Below are 17082 nucleotides of genomic sequence, written 5' to 3'. Positions count from 1 at the left end.
TCATGCAGCATCACTTTGCGCAGCCACAGCAGTCTTCCAAAAAGATGTACTGGCAGCAGTGGGATTCGAACCCACGCCCCCGAAGAGACTGGAGCCTTAATCCAGCGCCTTGGACCGCTCGGCCATGCTACCTTGTGTGCCTATGCTCTCTGGCTCACTACGACCGGTGGAGAAGTTTCTTTCCATTCCTTTTTTCGCCTTCCACCTTCCGGAAGAAGAAGCAACGCTACCACACTAAGCCCTTTTCAATGAGTAAATCTGGCTGTTTCCATCCTTTTGCCTACTAATTGCTTTCCACTGTTATTTTATTCAAGTGATTTCCCTGTTTTGAAGTAACTTCACTGTGATTGTAAACTATTGGTGTCCCTGCTTCAACACGGTGCATCTGTAAGAAAGGAGCAGAGGCCGTGACAGGCTTTCAGCAAATACTTGGCTAAAAAGCAAGGAATGTAAAAGCGGCTGAAATTGGACGTTCATGCAGCATCACTTTGCGCAGCCACAGCAGTCTTCCAAAAGATGTACTGGCAGTGGTGAGATTCGAACCCACGCCCCCGAAGAGACTGGCGCCTTAATCCAGCGCCTTGGACCGCTCGGCCACGCTACCCTGTGTACCTACGCTCTCCAGCTCGCTACGACCGGTGGAAAAGTTTCTTTCCATTCCTTTTTTCGCCTTCCACCTTCCGGAAGTAGAAGCAACGCTACCACACTAAGCCCTTTTCAATGAGTAAATCTGGCTGTTTCCATCCTTTTGCCTACTAATTGCTTTCCACTGTTATTTTATTCAAGTGATTTTCCTGTTTTGAAGTAACTTCACTGTGATTGTAAACTATTGGTGTCCCTGCTTTAACACGGTGCATCTGTAAGAAAGGAGCAGAGGCCGTGACAGGCTTTCAGCACCGACTTGGCTAAAAAGCAAGGAATGTGAAAGCGGCTGAATTTGGACATTCATGCAGCATCACTTTGCGCAGCCACAGCAGTCTTCTAAAAAGATGTACTGGCAGCAGTGGGATTCGAACCCACGCCCCCGAAGAGACTGGAGCCTTAATCCAGCGCCTTGGACCGCTCGGCCATGCTACCCTGTGTGCCTACGCTCTCCGGGTCGCTACCACCGGTGGAAAAAATTCTTTCCATTCCTTTTTTCGCCTTCCACCTTCCGGAAGTAGAAGCAACGCTACCACACTAAGCCCTTTTCAATGAGTAAATCTGGCTGTTTCCATCCTTTTGCCTACTAAATGCTTTCCAATATTTTTTTATTTTATTCAAGTGATTTTCCTGTTTTGAAGTAACTTTACTGTGATTGTAAATTATTGGTGTCCCTGCTTCAACACGGTGCATCTGTAAAAAAGGAGCAGAGGCTGTGACAGGCTTTCAGCACCGACTTGGCTAAAAAGCAAAGAATGTAAAAGCGGCTGATTTGGACATTCATGCAGCATCACTTTGCGCAGCCACAGCAGTCTTCTAAAAAGATGTACTGGCAGCAGTGGGATTCGAACCCACGCCCCCGAAGAGACTGGAGCCTTAATCCAGCGCCTTGGACCGCTCGGCCATGCTACCCTGTGTGCCTATGCTCTCCGGCTCGCTACGACCGGTGGAAAAGTTTCTTTCCATTCCTTTTTTCGCCTTCCACCTTCCGGAAGTAGAAGCAACGCTACCACACTAAGCCCTTTTCAATGAGTAAATCTGGCTGTTTCCATCCTTTTGCCTACTAATTGCTTTCCACTGTTATTTTATTCAAGTGATTTCCCTGTTTTGAAGTAACTTCACTGTGATTGTAAACTATTGGTTTCCCTGCTTCAACACGGTGCATCTGTAAGAAAGGAGCAGAGGCCGTGACAGGCTTTCAGCACCGACTTGGCAAAAAAGCAAGGAATGTAAAAGCGGCTGAATTTGGACGTTCATGCAGCATCACTTTGCGCAGCCACAGCAGTCTTCCAAAAGATGTACTGGCAGCAGTGGGATTCGAACCCACGCCCCCGAAGAGACTGGAGCCTTAATCCAGCGACTTGGACCGCTCGGCCTTGCTACACTGTGTGGCTACGCTCTCCGGCTCACTACGACCGGTGGAAAAGTTTCTTTCCATTCCTTTTTTCGCCTTACACCTTCCGGAAATAGAAGCAACGCTACCACACTAAGCCCTTTTCAATGAGTAAATCTGGCTGTTTCCATCCTTTTGCCTACTAATTGCTTTCCACTGTTATTTTATTCAAGTGATTTTCCTGTTTTGAAGTAACTTCACTGTGATTGTAAACTATTGGTGTCCCTGCTTCAACACGGTGCATCTGTAAGAAAGGAGCAGAGGCCGTGACAGGCTTTCAGCACCGACTTGGCTAAAAAGCAAGGCATGTAAAAGTGGCTGAATTTGGACGTTCATGCAGCATCACTTTGCGCAGCCACAGCAGTCTTCCAAAAAGATGTACTGGCAGCAGTGGGATTCGAACCCATGCCCCCGAAGAGACTGGAGCCTTAATCCAGCGCCTTGGACCGCTCGGCCATGCTAACCTGTGTGCCTACGCTCTCCGGCTCGCAACGACCAGTGGAAAAGTTTCTTTCCATACCTTTTTTCGCCTTCCACTTTCCGGAAGTAGAAGCAACGCTACCACACTAAGCCCTTTTCAATGAGTAAATCTGGCTGTTTCCATCCTTTTGCCTACTAAATGCTTTCCAATGTTATTTTATTTTATTCAAGTGATTTTCCTGTTTTGAAGTAACTTCACTGTGATTGTAAACTATTGGTGTCCCTGCTTCAACACGGTGCATCTGTAAGAAAGGAGCAGAGGCTGTGACAGGCTTTCAGCACCGACTTGGCTAGAAAGCAAGGAATGTAAAAGCGGCTGAATTTGGACATTCATGCAGCATCACTTTGCGCAGCCAAAGCAGTCTTCCAAAATTATCTACCTGCAGCGGTGGGATTCGAACCTACGCCCCCAAAGAGACTGGAGCCTTAATCCAGCGCCTTGGACCGCTCGGCCATGCTACCCTGTGTGCCTACGCTCTCCGGCTGGCTACGACCGGTGGAAAAGTTTCTTTCCATTCCTTTTTTCGCCTTCCACCTTCCGGAAATAGAGGCAACGCTACCACACTAAGCCCTTTTCAATGAGTAAAACTGTCTGTTTCCATTATTTTGCCTACTAAATGCTTTCCAATGTTATTTTATTCAAGTGATTTTCCTGTTTTGAAGTAACTTCACTGTGATTGTAAACTATTGGTTTCCCTGCTTCAACACGTTGCATCTGTAAGAAAGGAGCAGAGGCCGTGACAGGCTTTCAGCACCGACTTGGCAAAAAAGCAAGGAATGTAAAAGCGGCTGAATTTGGACGTTCATGCAGCATCACTTTGCGCAGCCACAGCAGTCTTCCAAAAGATGTACTGGCAGCGGTGGGATTCGAACCCACGCCCCCGAAGAGACTGGAGCCTTAATCCAGCGCCTTGGACCGCTTGGCCTTGCTACCCTGTGTGCCTACGCTCTCCGGCTCGCTACGCCCGGTGGAAAAGTTTCTTTCCATTTCTTTTTTCGCCTTCCACCTTCCGGAAGTAGAAGCAACGCTACCACACTAAGCCCTTTTCAATGAGTAAATCTGGCTGTTTCCATCCTTTTGCCTACTAAATGCTTTCCACTTTTATTTTATTCAAGTGATTTTCCTGTTTTGAAGTAACTTCACTGTGATTGTAAACTATTGGTGTGCCTGCTTCAACACAATGCATCTGTAAGAAAGGAGCAGAGGCCGTGACAGGCTTTCAGCACCGACTTGGCTAAAAAGCAAGGAATGTAAAAGCGGCTGAATTTGGACGTTCATGCAGCATCACTTTGCGCAGCCACAGCAGTCTTCCAAAAGATGCACTGGCAGCGGTGGGATTCGAACCCACGCCCCCGAAGAGACTGGAGCCTTAATCCAGCGCCTTGGACCGGTCGGCCACGCTACCCTGTGTACCTACGCTCTCCGGCTCGCTACGACCGGTGGAAAAGTTTCTTTCCATTCCTTTTTTCGCCTTCCACCTTCCGGAAGTAGAAGCAACGCTACCACACTAAGCCCTTTTCAATGAGTAAATCTGGCTGTTTCCATCCTTTTGCCTACTAATTGCTTTCCACTGTTATTTTATTCAAGTGATTTTCCTGTTTTGAAGTAACTTCACTGTGATTGTAAACTAATGGTGTCCCTGCTTCAACACGGTGCATCTGTAAGAAAGGAGCAGAGGCTGTGACAGGCTTTCAGCACCGACTTGGCTAGAAAGCAAGGAATGTAAAAGCGGCTGAATTTGGACATTCATGCAGCATCACTTTGCGCAGCCACAGCAGTCTTCCAAAATTATCTACCTGCAGCGGTGGGATTCAAACCTACACCCCCAAAGAGACTGGAGCCTTAATCCAGCGCCTTGGACCGCTCGGCCATGCTAACCTGTGTGCCTATGCTCTCCGGCTTGCTACGACCGGTGGAAAAGTTTCTTTCCATTACTTTTTTCGCCTTCCACCTTCCGGAAGTAGAAGCAATGCTACCACTCTAAGCCCTTTTCAATGAGTAAATCTGGCTGTTTCCATCCTTTTGCCTACTAAATGCTTTCCAATGTTATTTTATTTTATTCAAGTGATTTTCCTGTTTTGAAGTAACTTCATTGTGATTGTAAACTATTGGTGTCCCTGCTTCAACACGGTGCATCTGTAAGAAAGGAGCAGAGGCCATGACAGGCTTTCAGCACCGACTTGGCTAAAAAGCAAGGAATGTAAAAGTGGCTGAATTTGGACGTTCATGCAGCATCACTTTGCGCAGCCACAACAGTCTTCCAAAAAGATGTACTGGCAGCAGTGGGATTAGAACCCACGCCCCCAAAGAGACTGGAGCCTTAATCCAGCGCCTTGGACCGCTCGGCCATGCTACCCTGTGTGCCTTCACTCTCCGGCTGGCTACGACTGGTGGAAAAGTTTCTTTCCATTCCTTTTTTCGCCTTCCACCTTCCGGAAGTAGAAGCAACGCTACCACACTAAGCCCTTTTCAATGAGTAAATCTGGCTGTTTCCATCCTTTTGCCTACTAATTGCTTTCCACAGTTATTTTATTCAAGTGATTTCCCTGTTTTGAAGTAACTTCACTGTGATTGTAAACTATTGGTGTCCCTGCTTCAACACGGTGCATCTGTAAGAAAGGAGCAGAGGCCGTGACAGGCTTTCAGCACCGACTTGGCTAAAAAGCAAAGAATGTAAAAGCGGCTGATTTTGGACGTTCATGCAGCATCACTTTGCGCAGCCACAGCAGTCTTCCAAAAAGATGTACTGGCAACAGTGGGATTCGAACCCACGCCCCCGAACAGACTGGAGCCTTAATCCAGCGCCTTGGACCGCTCGGCCATGCTAACCTGTGTGCCTATGCTCTCCGGCTCGCTACGACCGGTGGAAAAGTTTCTTTCCATTCCTTTTTTCGCCTTACACCTTCCGGAAGTAGAAGCAACGCTACCACACTAAGCCCTTTTCAATGAGTAAATCTGGCTGTTTCCATCCTTTTGCCTACTAATTGCTTTCCACTGTTATTTTATTCAAGTGATTTTCCTGTTTTGAAGTAACTTCACTGTGATTGTAAACTATTGGTGTCCCTGCTTCAACACGGTGCATCTGTAAGAAAGGAGCAGAGGCCGTGACAGGCTTTCAGCACCGACTTGGCTAAAAAGCAAGGAATGTAAAAGTGGCTGAATTTGGACGTTCATGCAGCATCACTTTGCGCAGCCACAGCAGTCTTCCAAAAAGATGCACTGGCAGCAGTGGGATTCGAACCCACGCCACCGAAGAGACTGGAGCCTTAATCCAGCGCCTTGGACCGCTCGGCCATGCTACCCTGTGTGCCTACGCTCTCCGGCTGGCTACGACCGGTGGAAAAGTTTCTTTCCATTCCTTTTTTCGCCTTCCACCTTCCGGAAGTAGAAGCAACGCTACCACACTAAGCCCTTTTCAATGAGTAAATCTGGCTGTTTCCATCCTTTTGCCTACTAATTGCTTTCCACTGTTATTTTATTCAAGTGATTTCCCTGTTTTGAAGTAACTTCACTGTGATTGTAAACTATTGGTGTCCCTGCTTCAACACGGTGCATCTGTAAGAAAGGAGCAGAGGCTGTGACAGGCTTTCAGCACCGACTTGGCTAGAAAGCAAGGAATGTAAAAGCGGCTGAATTTGGACGTTCATGCAGCATCACTTTGCGCAGCCACAGCAGTCTTCCAAAAGATGTACTGGCAGCGGTGGGATTCGAACCCACGCCCCCGAAGAGACTGGAGCCTTAATCCAGCGCCTTGGACCGCTCGGCCACACTACCCTGTGTACCTACGCTCTCCGGCTCGCTATGACCGGTGGAAAAGTTTCTTTCCATTCCTTTTTTCGCCTTCCACCTTCCGGAAGTAGAAGCAACGCTACCACACTAAGCCCTTTTCAATGAGTAAATCTGGCTGTTTCCATCCTTTTGCCTACTAAATGCTTTCCAATGTTATTTTATTTTATTCAAGTGATTTTCCTGTTTTGAAGTAACTTCACTGTGATTGTAAACTATTGGTGTCCCTGCTTCAACACGGTGCATCTGTAAGAAAGGAGCAGAGGCCGTGACAGGCTTTCAGCACCGACTTGGCTAAAAAGCAAAGAATGTAAAAGCGGCTGATTTTGGACGTTCATGCAGCATCACTTTGCGCAGCCTTCCAAAAAGATGTACTGGCAACAGTGGGATTCGAACCCACGCCCCCGAACAGACTGGAGACTTAATCCAGCGCCTTGGACCGCTCGGCCATGCTAACCTGTGTGCCTATGCTCTCCGGCTCGCTACGACCGGTGGAAAAGTTTCTTTCCATTACTTTTTTCGCCTTCCACCTTCCGGAAGTAGAAGCAACGCTACCACACTAAGCCCTTTTCAATGAGTAAATCTGGATGTTTCCATCCTTTTGCCTACTAAATGCTTTCCAATGTAATTTTATTTTATTCAAGTGATTTTCCTGTTTTGAAGTAACTTCATTTTGATTGTAAACTATTGGTGTCCCTGCTTCAACACGGTGCATCTGTAAGAAAGGAGCAGAGGCCATGACAGGCTTTCAGCACCGACTTGGCTAAAAAGCAAGGAATGTAAAAGTGGCTGAATTTGGACGTTCATGCAGCATCACTTTGCGCAGCCACAACAGTCTTCCAAAAAGATGTACTGGCAGCAGTGGGATTTGAACCCACGCCCCCAAAGAGACTGGAGCCTTAATCCAGCGCCTTGGACCGCTCGGCCATGCTACCCTGTGTGCCTACACTCTCCGGCTGGCTACGACCGGTGGAAAAGTTTCTTTCCATTCCTTTTTTCGCCTTCCACCTTCCGGAAGTAGAAGCAACGCTACCACACTAAGCCCTTTTCAATGAGTAAATCTGGCTGTTTCCATCCTTTTGCCTACTAATTGCTTTCCACTGTTATGTTATTCAAGTGATTTCCCTGTTTTGAAGTAACTTCACTGTGATTGTAAACTATTGGTGTCCCTGCTTCAACACGGTGCATCTGTAAGAAAGGAGCAGAGGCCGTGACAGGCTTTCAGCACCGACTTGGCTAAAAAGCAAGGAATGTAAAAGCGGCTGAATTTGGACGTTCATGCAGCATCACTTTGCGCAGCCACAGCAGTCTTCCAAAAGATGTACTGGCAGCGGTGGGATTCGAACCCACGCCCCCGAAGAGACTGGAGCCTTAATCCAGTGCCTTGGACCGCTCGGCCACGCTACCCTGTGTACCTACGCTCTCCAGCTCGCTACGAAAGGTGGAAAAGTCTCTTTCCATTCCTTTTTTCGCCTTCCACCTTCCGGAAGTAGAAGCAACGCTACCACACTAAGCCCTTTTCAATGAGTAAATCTGGCTGTTTCCATCCTTTTGCCTACTAATTGCTTTCCACTGTTATTTTATTCAAGTGATTTCCCTGTTTTGAAGTAACTTCACTGTGATTGTAAACTAGAGGTGTCCCTGCTTTAACACGGTGCATCTGTAAGAAAGGAGCAGAGGCCGTGACAGGCTTTCAGCACCGACTTGGCTAAAAAGCAAGGAATGTAAAAGCGGCTGAATTTGGACGTTCATGCAGCATCACTTTGCGCAGCCACAGCAGTCTTCCAAAAAGATGTACTGGCAGCAGTGGGATTCGAACCCACGCCCCCGAAGAGACTGGAGCCTTAATCCAGCACCTTGGACCGCTCGGCCATGCTACCCTGTGTGCCTACGCTCTCTGGCTCGCTACGACCAGTGGAAAAGTTTCTTTCCATTCCTTTTTTCGCCTTCCACTTTCCGGAAGTAGAAGCAACGCTACCACACTAAGCCCTTTTCAATGAGTAAATCTGGCTGTTTCCATCCTTTTGCCTACTAAATGCTTTCCAATGTTATTTTATGTTATTCAAGTGATTTTCCTGTTTTGAAGTAACTTCACTGTGATTGTAAACTATTGGTGTCCCTGCTTCAACACGGTGCATCTGTAAGAAAGGAGCAGAGGCTATGACAGGCTTTCAGCACCGACTTGGCTAGAAAGCAAGGAATGTAAAAGCGGCTGAATTTGGACGTTCATGCAGCATCACTTTGCGCAGCCACAGCAGTCTTCCAAAAGATGTACTGGCAGCGGTGGGATTCGAACCCACGCCCCCGAAGAGACTGGAGCCTTAATCCAGCGCCTTGGACCGCTCGGCCACGCTACCCTGTGTACCTACGCTCTCCGGCTCGCTACGACCGGTGGAAAAGTTTCTTTCCATTCCTTTTTTCGCCTTCCACCTTCCGGAAGTAGAAGCAACGCTACCACACTAAGCCCTTTTCAATGAGTAAATTTGGCTGTTTCCATCCTTTTGCCTACTAATTGCTTTCCACTGTTATTTTATTCAAGTGATTTTCTTGTTTTGAAGTAACTTCACTGTGATTGTAAACTATTGGTGTCCCTGCTTCAACACGGTGCATCTGTAAGAAAGGAGCAGAGGCTGTGACAGGCTTTCAGCACCGACTTGGCTAGAAAGCAAGGAATGTAAAAGCGGCTGAATTTGGACATTCATGCAGCCACAGCAGCCGCAGCCACAGCAGTCTTCCAAAATTATCTACCTGCAGCGGTGGGATTCAAAGCTACACCCCCGAAGAGACTGGAGCCTTAATCCAGCACCTTGGACCGCTCAGCCATGCTACCCTGTGTGCCTACGCTCTCCGGCTCGCTATGACCGGTGGAAAAGTTTCTTTCCATTCCTTTTTTCGCCTTCCACCTTCCGGAAGTAGAAGCAACGCTACCACACTAAGCCCTTTTCAATGAGTAAATCTGGCTGTTTCCATCCTTTTGCCTACTAAATGCTTTCCAATGTTATTTTATTTTATTCAAGTGATTTTCCTGTTTTGAAGTAACTTCACTGTGATTGTAAACTATTGGTGTCCCTGCTTCAACATGGTGCATCTGTAAGAAAGGAGCAGAGGCCGTGACAGGCTTTCAGCACCGACTTGGCTAAAAAGCAAAGAATGTAAAAGCGGCTGATTTTGGACGTTCATGCAGCATCACTTTGCGCAGCCACAGCAGTCTTCCAAAAAGATGTACTGGCAACAGTGGGATTCGAACCCACGCCCCCGAACAGACTGGAGCCTTAATCCAGCTTCTTGGACCGCTCGGCCATGCTACCCTGTTTGCCTACGCTCTCCGGCTCGCTACGACCGGTGGAAAAGTTTCTTTCCATTTCTTTTTTCGCCTTCCACCTTCCGGAAGTAGAAGCAACGCTACCACACTAAGCCCTTTTCAATGAGTAAATTTGGCTGTTTCCATCCTTTTGCCTACTAATTGCTTTCCACTGTTATTTTATTCAAGTGATTTTCTTGTTTTGAAGTAACTTCACTGTGATTGTAAACTATTGGTGTCCCTGCTTCAACACGGTGCATCTGTAAGAAAGGAGCAGAGGCTGTGACAGGCTTTCAGCACCGACTTGGCTAGAAAGCAAGGAATGTAAAAGCGGCTGAATTTGGACATTCATGCAGCCACAGCAGCCGCAGCCACAGCAGTCTTCCAAAATTATCTACCTGCAGCGGTGGGATTCAAAGCTACACCCCCGAAGAGACTGGAGCCTTAATCCAGCACCTTGGACCGCTCAGCCATGCTACCCTGTGTGCCTACGCTCTCCGGCTCGCTATGACCGGTGGAAAAGTTTCTTTCCATTCCTTTTTTCGCCTTCCACCTTCCGGAAGTAGAAGCAACGCTACCACACTAAGCCCTTTTCAATGAGTAAATCTGGCTGTTTCCATCCTTTTGCCTACTAAATGCTTTCCAATGTTATTTTATTTTATTCAAGTGATTTTCCTCTTTTGAAGTAACTTCACTGTGATTGTAAACTATTGGTGTCCCTGCTTCAACATGGTGCATCTGTAAGAAAGGAGCAGAGGCCGTGACAGGCTTTCAGCACCGACTTGGCTAAAAAGCAAAGAATGTAAAAGCGGCTGATTTTGGACGTTCATGCAGCATCACTTTGCGCAGCCACAGCAGTCTTCCAAAAAGATGTACTGGCAACAGTGGGATTCGAACCCACGCCCCCGAACAGACTGGAGCCTTAATCCAGCGCCTTGGACCGCTCGGCCATGCTACCCTGTTTGCCTACGCTCTCCGGCTCGCTACGACCGGTGGAAAAGTTTCTTTCCATTACTTTTTTCGCCTTCCACCTTCCGGAAGTAGAAGCAACGCTACCACACTAAGCCCTTTTCAATGAGTAAATCTGGCTGTTTCCATCCTTTTGCCTACTAAATGCTTTCCAATGTTATTTTATTCAAGTGATTTCCCTGTTTTGAAGTAACTTCACTGTGATTGTAAACTATTGGTGTCCCTGCTTCAAAACGGTGCATCTGTAAGAAAGGAGCAGAGGCCGCGACAGGCTTTCAGCACCGACTTGGCAAAAAAGCAATGAATGTAAAAGCGGCTGAATTTGGACGTTCATGCAGCATCACTTTGCGCAGCCACAGCAGTCTTCCAAAAAGATGTACTGGCAGCAGTGGGATTCGAACCAACGCCCCCGAAGAGACTGGGGCCTTAATCCAGCGCCTTGGACCGCTCGGCCATGCTACCCTGTGTGCCTATGCTCTCCGGCTCGCTACGACCGGTGGAAAAGTTTCTTTCCATTCCTTTTTTCGCCTTCCACCTTCCGGAAGTAGAAGCAACGCTACCACACTAAGCCCTTTTCAATGAGTAAATCTGGCTGTTTCCATCCTTTTGCCTACTAATTGCTTTCCACTGTTATTTTATTCAAGTGATTTCCCTGTTTTTAAGTAACTTCACTGTGATTGTAAACTATTGGTGTCCCTGCTTCAAAACGGTGCATCTGTAAGAAAGGAGCAGAGGCTGTGACAGGCTTTCAGCACCGACTTGGCTAGAAAGCAAGAAATGTAAAAGCGGCTGAATTTGGACATTCATGCAGCCACAGCAGCCGCAGCCACAGCAGTCTTCCAAAATTATCTACCTGCAGCGGTGGGATTCGAAGCTACACCCCCGAAGAGACTGGAGCCTTAATCCAGCACCTTGGACCGCTCGGCCATGCTACCCTGTGTGCCTACGCTCGCCGGCTCACTATGACCGGTGGAAAAGTTTCTTTCCATTCCTTTTTTCGCCTTCCACCTTCCGGAAGTAGAAGCAACGCTACCACACTAAGCCCTTTTCAATGAGTAAATCTGGCTTTTTCCATCCTTTTGCCTACTAATTGCTTTCCACTGTTATTTTATTCAAGTGATTTTCCTGTTTTGAAGTAACTTCACTGTGATTGTAAACTATTGGTGTCCCTGCTTCAACACGGTGCATCTGTAAGAAAGGAGCAGAGGCCGTGACAGGCTTTCAGCACCGACTTGGCTAAAAAGCAAGGAATGTAAAAGTGGCTGAATTTGGATGTTCATGCAGCATCACTTTGCGCAGCCACAGCAGTCTTCCAAAAAGATGTACCGGCAGCAGTGGGATTCAAACCCACGCCACCGAAGAGACTGGAGCCTTAATCCAGCGCCTTGGACCGCTCGGCCATGCTACCCTGTGTGCCTACGCTCTCCGGCTGGCTACGACCGGTGGAAAAGTTTCTTTCCATTCCTTTTTTCGCCTTCCACCTTCCGGAAGTAGAAGCAACGCTACCACACTAAGCCCTTTTCAATGAGTAAATCTGGCTGTTTCCATCCTTTTGCCTACTAATTGCTTTCCACTGTTATTTTATTCAAGTGATTTCCCTGTTTTGAAGTAACTTCACTGTGATTGTAAACTAGAGGTGTCCCTGCTTTAACACGGTGCATCTGTAAGAAAGGAGCAGAGGCCGTGACAGGCTTTCAGCACAGACTTGGCTAAAAAGCAAGGAATGTAAAAGCGGCTGAATTTGGACGTTCATGCAGCATCACTTTGCGCAGCCACAGCAGTCTTCCAAAAAGATGTACTGGCAGCAGTGGGATTCGAACCCACGCCCCCGAAGAGACTGGAGCCTTAATCCAGCGCCTTGGACCGCTCGGCCATGCTACCCTGTGTGCCTACGCTCTCTGGCTCGCTACGACCAGTGGAAAAGTTTCTTTCCATTCCTTTTTTCGCCTTCCACTTTCCGGAAGTAGAAGCAACGCTACCACACTAAGCCCTTTTCAATGAGTAAATCTGGCTGTTTCCATCCTTTTGCCTACTAAATGCTTTCCAATGTTATTTTATGTTATTCAAGTGATTTTCCTGTTTTGAAGTAACTTCACTGTGATTGTAAACTATTGGTGTCCCTGCTTCAACACGGTGCATCTGTAAGAAAGGAGCAGAGGCTGTGACAGGCTTTCAGCACCGACTTGGCTAGAAAGCAAGGAATGTAAAAGCGGCTGAATTTGGACGTTCATGCAGCATCACTTTGCGCAGCCACAGCAGTCTTCCAAAAGATGTACTGGCAGCGGTGGGATTCGAACCCACGCCCCCGAAGAGACTGGAGCCTTAATCCAGCGCCTTGGACCGCTCGGCCACGCTACCCTGTGTACCTACGCTCTCTGGCTCGCTACGACCGGTGGAAAAGTTTCTTTCCATTCCTTTTTTCGCCTTCCACCTTCCGGAAGTAGAAGCAACGCTACCACACTAAGCCCTTTTCAATGAGTAAATCTGGCTGTTTCCATCCTTTTGCCTACTAATTGCTTTCCAATGTTATTTTATTTTATTCAAGTGATTTCCCTGTTTTGAAGTAACTTCACTGTGATTGTAAACTATTGGTGTCCCTGCTTCAACATGGTGCATCTGTAAGAAAGGAGCAGAGGCCGTGATAGGCTTTCAGCACCGACTTGGCTAAAAAGCAAAGAATGTAAAAGCGGCTGATTTTGGACGTTCATGCAGCATCACTTTGCGCAGCCACAGCAGTCTTCCAAAAAGATGTACTGGCAACAGTAGGATTCGAACCCACGCCCCCGAACAGACTGGAGCCTTAATCCAGCGCCTTGGACCGCTCGGCCATGCTAACCTGTGTGCCTATGCTCTCCGGCTCGCTACGACCGGTGGAAAAGTTTCTTTCCATTACTTTTTTCGCCTTCCACCTTCCGGAAGTAGAAGCAACGCTACCACACTAAGCCCTTTTCAATGAGTAAATCTGGCTGTTTCCATCCTTTTGCCTACTAAATGCTTTCCAATGTTATTTTATTTTATTCAAGTAATTTTCCTGTTTTGAAGTAACTTCATTGTGATTGTAAACTATTGGTGTCCCTGCTTCAACACGGTGCATCTGTAAGAAAGGAGCAGAGGCCATGACAGGCTTTCAGCACCGACTTGGCTAAAAAGCAAGGAATGTAAAAGTGGCTGAATTTGGACGTTCATGCAGCATCACTTTGCGCAGCCACAACAGTCTTCCAAAAAGATGTACTGGCAGCAGTGGGATTCGAACCCACGCCCCCAAAGAGACTGGAGCCTTAATCCAGCGCCTTGGACCGCTCGGCCATGCTACCCTGTGTGCCTACACTCTCCGGCTGGCTACGACCGGTGGAAAAGTTTCTTTCCATTCCTTTTTTCGCCTTCCACCTTCCGGAAGTAGAAGCAACGATACCACACTAAGCCCTTTTCAATGAGTAAATCTGGCTGTTTCCATCCTTTTGCCTACTAATTGCTTTCCACTGTTATTTTATTCAAGTGATTTCCCTGTTTTGAAGTAACTTCACTGTGATTGTAAACTATTGGTGTCCCTGCTTCAAAACGGTGCATCTGTAAGAAAGGAGCAGAGGCCGCGACAGGCTTTCAGCACCGACTTGGCAAAAAAGCAATGAATGTAAAAGCGGCTGAATTTGGACGTTCATGCAGCATCACTTTGCGCAGCCACAGCAGTCTTCCAAAAAGATGAACTGGCAGCAGTGGGATTCGAACCAACGCCCCCGAAGAGACTGGGGCCTTAATCCAGCGCCTTGGACCGCTCGGCCATGCTACCCTGTGTGCCTATGCTCTCCGGCTCGCTACGACCGGTGGAAAAGTTTCTTTCCATTCCTTTTTTCGCCTTCCACTTTCCGGAAGTAGAAGCAACGCTACCACACTAAGCCCTTTTCAATGAGTAAATCTGGCTGTTTCCATCCTTTTGCCTACTAAATGCTTTCCAATGTTATTTTATGTTATTCAAGTGATTTTCCTGTTTTGAAGTAACTTCACTGTGATTGTAAACTATTGGTGTCCCTGCTTCAACACGGTGCATCTGTAAGAAAGGAGCAGAGGCTGTGACAGGCTTTCAGCACCGACTTGGCTAGAAAGCAAGGAATGTAAAAGCGGCTGAATTTGGACGTTCATGCAGCATCACTTTGCGCAGCCACAGCAGTCTTCCAAAAGATGTACTGGCAGCGGTGGGATTCGAACCCACGCCCCCGAAGAGACTGGAGCCTTAATCCAGCGCCTTGGACCGCTCGGCCACGCTACCCTGTGTACCTACGCTCTCTGGCTCGCTACGACCGGTGGAAAAGTTTCTTTCCATTCCTTTTTTCGCCTTCCACCTTCCGGAAGTAGAAGCAACGCTACCACACTAAGCCCTTTTCAATGAGTAAATCTGGCTGTTTCCATCCTTTTGCCTACTAATTGCTTTCCAATGTTATTTTATTTTATTCAAGTGATTTCCCTGTTTTGAAGTAACTTCACTGTGATTGTAAACTATTGGTGTCCCTGCTTCAACATGGTGCATCTGTAAGAAAGGAGCAGAGGCCGTGATAGGCTTTCAGCACCGACTTGGCTAAAAAGCAAAGAATGTAAAAGCGGCTGATTTTGGACGTTCATGCAGCATCACTTTGCGCAGCCACAGCAGTCTTCCAAAAAGATGTACTGGCAACAGTGGGATTCGAACCCACGCCCCCGAACAGACTGGAGCCTTAATCCAGCGCCTTGGACCGCTCGGCCATGCTAACCTGTGTGCCTATGCTCTCCGGCTCGCTACGACCGGTGGAAAAGTTTCTTTCCATTACTTTTTTCGCCTTCCACCTTCCGGAAGTAGAAGCAACGCTACCACACTAAGCCCTTTTCAATGAGTAAATCTGGCTGTTTCCATCCTTTTGCCTACTAAATGCTTTCCAATGTTATTTTATTTTATTCAAGTAATTTTCCTGTTTTGAAGTAACTTCATTGTGATTGTAAACTATTGGTGTCCCTGCTTCAACACGGTGCATCTGTAAGAAAGGAGCAGAGGCCATGACAGGCTTTCAGCACCGACTTGGCTAAAAAGCAAGGAATGTAAAAGTGGCTGAATTTGGACGTTCATGCAGCATCACTTTGCGCAGCCACAACAGTCTTCCAAAAAGATGTACTGGCAGCAGTGGGATTCGAACCCACGCCCCCAAAGAGACTGGAGCCTTAATCCAGCGCCTTGGACCGCTCGGCCATGCTACCCTGTGTGCCTACACTCTCCGGCTGGCTACGACCGGTGGAAAAGTTTCTTTCCATTCCTTTTTTCGCCTTCCACCTTCCGGAAGTAGAAGCAACGATACCACACTAAGCCCTTTTCAATGAGTAAATCTGGCTGTTTCCATCCTTTTGCCTACTAATTGCTTTCCACTGTTATTTTATTCAAGTGATTTCCCTGTTTTGAAGTAACTTCACTGTGATTGTAAACTATTGGTGTCCCTGCTTCAAAACGGTGCATCTGTAAGAAAGGAGCAGAGGCCGCGACAGGCTTTCAGCACCGACTTGGCAAAAAAGCAATGAATGTAAAAGCGGCTGAATTTGGACGTTCATGCAGCATCACTTTGCGCAGCCACAGCAGTCTTCCAAAAAGATGAACTGGCAGCAGTGGGATTCGAACCAACGCCCCCGAAGAGACTGGGGCCTTAATCCAGCGCCTTGGACCGCTCGGCCATGCTACCCTGTGTGCCTATGCTCTCCGGCTCGATACGACCGGTGGAAAAGTTTCTTTCCATTCCTTTTTTCGCCTTCCACCTTCCGAAAGTAGAAGCAACGCTACCACACTAAGCCCTTTTCAATGAGTAAATCTGGCTGTTTCCATCCTTTTGCCTACTAATTGCTTTCCACTGTTATTTTATTCAAGTGATTTCCCTGTTTTGAAGTAACTTCACTGTGATTGTAAACTATTGGTGTCCCTGCTTCAAAACGGTGCATCTGTAAGAAAGGAGCAGAGGCCGTGACAGGCTTTCAGCACCGACTTGGCAAAAAAGCAATGAATGTAAAAGTGGCTGAATTTGGACGTTCATGCAGCATCACTTTGCGCAGCCACAGCAGTCTTCCAAAAAGATGTACTGGCAGCAGTGGGATTCGAACCCACGCCCCCGAAGAGACTGGAGTCTTAATCCAGCGCCTTGGACCGCTCGGCCATGCTACCCTGTGTGCCTACGCTCTCCGGCTGGCTACGACCGGTGGAAAAGTTTCTTTCCATTCCTTTTTTCGCCTTCCACCTTCCGGAAGTAGAAGCAACGCTACCACACTAAGCCCTTTTCAATGAGTAAATCTGGCTGTTTCCATCCTTTTGCCTACTAATTGCTTTCCACTGTTATTTTATTCAAGTGATTTCCCTGTTTTGAAGTAACTTCAATGTGATTGTAAACTATTGGTGTCCCTGCTTCAACACGGTGCATCTGTAAGAAAGGAGCAGAGGCCGTGACAGGCTTTCAGCACCGACTTGGCTAAAAAGCAAGGAATGTAAAAGCGGCTGAATTTGGACGTTCA

The 17082-nt window shown here is 47.5% G+C and overlaps 22 non-coding genes across 22 annotated transcripts; all 22 read right to left on the bottom strand.

Annotated features, from left to right (window-relative positions):
- Positions 1-50: 50 nt before the first annotated feature.
- Positions 51-132, bottom strand: trnal-aag (transfer RNA leucine (anticodon AAG)). Its single transcript has one exon. It is a non-coding gene; the product is annotated as a tRNA-Leu (tRNA).
- Positions 133-995: 863 nt separating this feature from the next.
- trnal-aag (transfer RNA leucine (anticodon AAG)) lies at positions 996-1077 on the bottom strand. The gene has a single exon. It is a non-coding gene; the product is annotated as a tRNA-Leu (tRNA).
- A 395-nt stretch (positions 1078-1472) lies between these two features.
- On the bottom strand, positions 1473-1554 carry trnal-aag (transfer RNA leucine (anticodon AAG)). The gene has a single exon. It is a non-coding gene; the product is annotated as a tRNA-Leu (tRNA).
- An 863-nt stretch (positions 1555-2417) lies between these two features.
- trnal-aag (transfer RNA leucine (anticodon AAG)) lies at positions 2418-2500 on the bottom strand. The gene has a single exon. It is a non-coding gene; the product is annotated as a tRNA-Leu (tRNA).
- Positions 2501-3839: 1339 nt separating this feature from the next.
- trnal-aag (transfer RNA leucine (anticodon AAG)) lies at positions 3840-3921 on the bottom strand. The gene has a single exon. It is a non-coding gene; the product is annotated as a tRNA-Leu (tRNA).
- An 869-nt stretch (positions 3922-4790) lies between these two features.
- On the bottom strand, positions 4791-4872 carry trnal-aag (transfer RNA leucine (anticodon AAG)). The gene has a single exon. It is a non-coding gene; the product is annotated as a tRNA-Leu (tRNA).
- A 391-nt stretch (positions 4873-5263) lies between these two features.
- Positions 5264-5346, bottom strand: trnal-aag (transfer RNA leucine (anticodon AAG)). Its single transcript has one exon. It is a non-coding gene; the product is annotated as a tRNA-Leu (tRNA).
- A 390-nt stretch (positions 5347-5736) lies between these two features.
- Positions 5737-5818, bottom strand: trnal-aag (transfer RNA leucine (anticodon AAG)). The gene has a single exon. It is a non-coding gene; the product is annotated as a tRNA-Leu (tRNA).
- Positions 5819-6208: 390 nt separating this feature from the next.
- On the bottom strand, positions 6209-6290 carry trnal-aag (transfer RNA leucine (anticodon AAG)). Its single transcript has one exon. It is a non-coding gene; the product is annotated as a tRNA-Leu (tRNA).
- An 865-nt stretch (positions 6291-7155) lies between these two features.
- trnal-aag (transfer RNA leucine (anticodon AAG)) lies at positions 7156-7237 on the bottom strand. The gene has a single exon. It is a non-coding gene; the product is annotated as a tRNA-Leu (tRNA).
- A 390-nt stretch (positions 7238-7627) lies between these two features.
- trnal-aag (transfer RNA leucine (anticodon AAG)) lies at positions 7628-7709 on the bottom strand. The gene has a single exon. It is a non-coding gene; the product is annotated as a tRNA-Leu (tRNA).
- Positions 7710-8100: 391 nt separating this feature from the next.
- On the bottom strand, positions 8101-8182 carry trnal-aag (transfer RNA leucine (anticodon AAG)). Its single transcript has one exon. It is a non-coding gene; the product is annotated as a tRNA-Leu (tRNA).
- A 395-nt stretch (positions 8183-8577) lies between these two features.
- On the bottom strand, positions 8578-8659 carry trnal-aag (transfer RNA leucine (anticodon AAG)). The gene has a single exon. It is a non-coding gene; the product is annotated as a tRNA-Leu (tRNA).
- A 1820-nt stretch (positions 8660-10479) lies between these two features.
- On the bottom strand, positions 10480-10561 carry trnal-aag (transfer RNA leucine (anticodon AAG)). Its single transcript has one exon. It is a non-coding gene; the product is annotated as a tRNA-Leu (tRNA).
- A 1337-nt stretch (positions 10562-11898) lies between these two features.
- On the bottom strand, positions 11899-11980 carry trnal-aag (transfer RNA leucine (anticodon AAG)). The gene has a single exon. It is a non-coding gene; the product is annotated as a tRNA-Leu (tRNA).
- Positions 11981-12371: 391 nt separating this feature from the next.
- trnal-aag (transfer RNA leucine (anticodon AAG)) lies at positions 12372-12453 on the bottom strand. Its single transcript has one exon. It is a non-coding gene; the product is annotated as a tRNA-Leu (tRNA).
- Positions 12454-12848: 395 nt separating this feature from the next.
- On the bottom strand, positions 12849-12930 carry trnal-aag (transfer RNA leucine (anticodon AAG)). Its single transcript has one exon. It is a non-coding gene; the product is annotated as a tRNA-Leu (tRNA).
- Positions 12931-13804: 874 nt separating this feature from the next.
- trnal-aag (transfer RNA leucine (anticodon AAG)) lies at positions 13805-13886 on the bottom strand. The gene has a single exon. It is a non-coding gene; the product is annotated as a tRNA-Leu (tRNA).
- An 868-nt stretch (positions 13887-14754) lies between these two features.
- trnal-aag (transfer RNA leucine (anticodon AAG)) lies at positions 14755-14836 on the bottom strand. Its single transcript has one exon. It is a non-coding gene; the product is annotated as a tRNA-Leu (tRNA).
- Positions 14837-15232: 396 nt separating this feature from the next.
- Positions 15233-15315, bottom strand: trnal-aag (transfer RNA leucine (anticodon AAG)). The gene has a single exon. It is a non-coding gene; the product is annotated as a tRNA-Leu (tRNA).
- A 395-nt stretch (positions 15316-15710) lies between these two features.
- Positions 15711-15792, bottom strand: trnal-aag (transfer RNA leucine (anticodon AAG)). The gene has a single exon. It is a non-coding gene; the product is annotated as a tRNA-Leu (tRNA).
- Positions 15793-16656: 864 nt separating this feature from the next.
- trnal-aag (transfer RNA leucine (anticodon AAG)) lies at positions 16657-16738 on the bottom strand. Its single transcript has one exon. It is a non-coding gene; the product is annotated as a tRNA-Leu (tRNA).
- Between the last annotated feature and the right edge of the window lie 344 nt (positions 16739-17082).

The sequence above is a fragment of the Carassius carassius genome, chromosome 1, assembly GCF_963082965.1.
Source record: "Carassius carassius chromosome 1, fCarCar2.1, whole genome shotgun sequence".
NCBI classification, from domain to species: domain Eukaryota; kingdom Metazoa; phylum Chordata; class Actinopteri; order Cypriniformes; family Cyprinidae; genus Carassius; species Carassius carassius.
This window is presented reverse-complemented; position numbering and strand designations above follow the sequence as displayed.